This window comes from Capsicum annuum, chromosome 6, assembly GCF_002878395.1.
Source record: "Capsicum annuum cultivar UCD-10X-F1 chromosome 6, UCD10Xv1.1, whole genome shotgun sequence".
Classification (NCBI taxonomy): Eukaryota; Viridiplantae; Streptophyta; class Magnoliopsida; order Solanales; family Solanaceae; genus Capsicum; species Capsicum annuum.
The window spans coordinates 113,657,253-113,659,164 of record NC_061116.1 but is presented as its reverse complement, the minus strand read 5'-3'; the positions used below and the strand labels follow the sequence as shown (position 1 = coordinate 113,659,164).

The following is a 1,912-nucleotide window of genomic DNA, read 5'->3' as shown; positions in this document are numbered from 1 at the left end:
TTACCTATTGGGTCACCACATCAGCATTTACCTCATTTGTTGCCTTGGGAGGTTCTTCTTCAACCTCCTTACCACTTTTTAAGGTCATTGCCATAACCTTTTTTATATTTTTTGTATCTGCTGGCAACCCACCTTGTAGTATGGTATTTAGTGCTTGTGATAACTGGCCCATTTGTCACTCTGAATTTCTTGTGGCCGCTTGCTAATTCTTTAAGTCTGTAGAAAACTATGTCTGATTAGCTAGTATCTGCATCAACATCTCCTCTATATTGCTAGTTGACTGACTAGGTTGGGCTTGTGGTTGTTGAGCATTCAATGGTTGATTTGTTAGCTAAGTCTGCCCCTTCATGTTGTAGGTATTACAATAATTTGTCCTTTGAGCATTGCCTACATGCATCACAGATTTTAAATTTGAAGCATACATGGAGGCTAAATGGCCATTATTTATACATACCTTAGACCAACCTGTGGCTTGTTGGATGGCATGGACTGTGGCTGTAGTTTGTGCTGCTCCCAACCTCATGATGCTGAATGATGTGTTGATCAAATTCTATAGTACATAAACCTTAGCTGATAAGGCTGTGAATTGGTCTACCTCCAATACACCCACAATTTTTTTTGTGGAACTTCTATAATCTTAATGTCAATCTAGATTTCCTTGTACTATCTGATTCATCAATGTGTACAGCTTATCATAAGTTAGCACCAACGCTTGACCACCTGCAGTTGAATCAAGCAAAATTGTTGTATTATGATCAAGAGCTAAAACAAAAATATGAGAAAGTACCTTATTAGACTATTAGTGGTGTGGACACTCCCTAAAAAGAGCCTTGAAGCATTCCCAAGCATGATAATAGTTTTCATCAATTTTCTATTTGAAGCTCACTATCTCACAGTAAAGTCTCGCAGTACTGCCTGATGGAAAGAATCTAATAAGGATTTTTTTAGGTAAGTCACCCCATGATGTGATTGAATTGGTCGGCTCAGCATTCAACTACCTTTTCATTACCCCAAAAAGTGAATGGGGAAACAGTGTCAGCCTCAAATAATTTGGAGTCACCTCAGTCAGAATGATTATATCAGTAAGCTCTGTGAAGCTCGTGTGAAAGCCTGGCAAATTGTCCACTACTGATAAGAAGCTACCCCAGATTGTATTTCAACTCAAAATTCCCCCAATTGTTGGTCTTTGAATTCGGGAAGTCAAGTTAATTGGAAGTGGGACTGCCACTTCCCTAATCTTCTTACCAGCTACTTGTTGTTCAGCCATTGTAATAGTATGCCCATGGTGTTCTTTGATTTGAGGAATTCTAGGGAGATAAATTTCTTCTCTCCTACATTAATGATAAAGTTGCTTGGGTTTCGGGCTTTGTTCTACCAACTCCCTATCCCTTGACATCTTATAAACTTAAGAACCTGTTTCCTACAAAAAAATAACAAAACCAAGTGTAAAAACACCAAATTAATCTAAAAGTAAGACTAATATAAACCATTTCCCAAATACAAGTCCCTGACAACAGTTCCAAAAACTTGTATAGTGCCCAAGCACATACGCAAGTGTACATGGTCTACCAGGTAATATAGTGGCCTTCAATAAAGCCTAGTTATCGATCCCATAGAGACTTGATTTAGCAATGATTTGATTTCATTTAATAATTTAAATTCAATTTATGCGAGATTAACCAAAAGAGTTTGGAAATTTATAATTGCAATAAAATTAAACAGAGCATAAAGTGAAAGGTCTTAAGACAATCAATTAGATAAAATCAAGGGTTGAAGCACTCTGAACAATCATATTATGCTATTGTATTTCATTCATTAACTTGATTATCTTGGTTGTTGATTCATAGGGTTTATTGTAGGATTATGGTTTCCCAACCTCTAATCTTTTACCAAAGTTAAACCTTACACCTAC

General features: G+C 36.8%; 1 non-coding gene across 1 annotated transcript; it reads left to right on the top strand.

The window, feature by feature from the left end:
- Positions 1–793: 793 nt before the first annotated feature.
- Positions 794–904, top strand: LOC124899901. The gene has a single exon (XR_007057462.1). It is a non-coding gene; the product is annotated as a small nucleolar RNA R71 (small nucleolar RNA).
- The last annotated feature ends 1,008 nt before the right edge of the window (positions 905–1,912 follow it).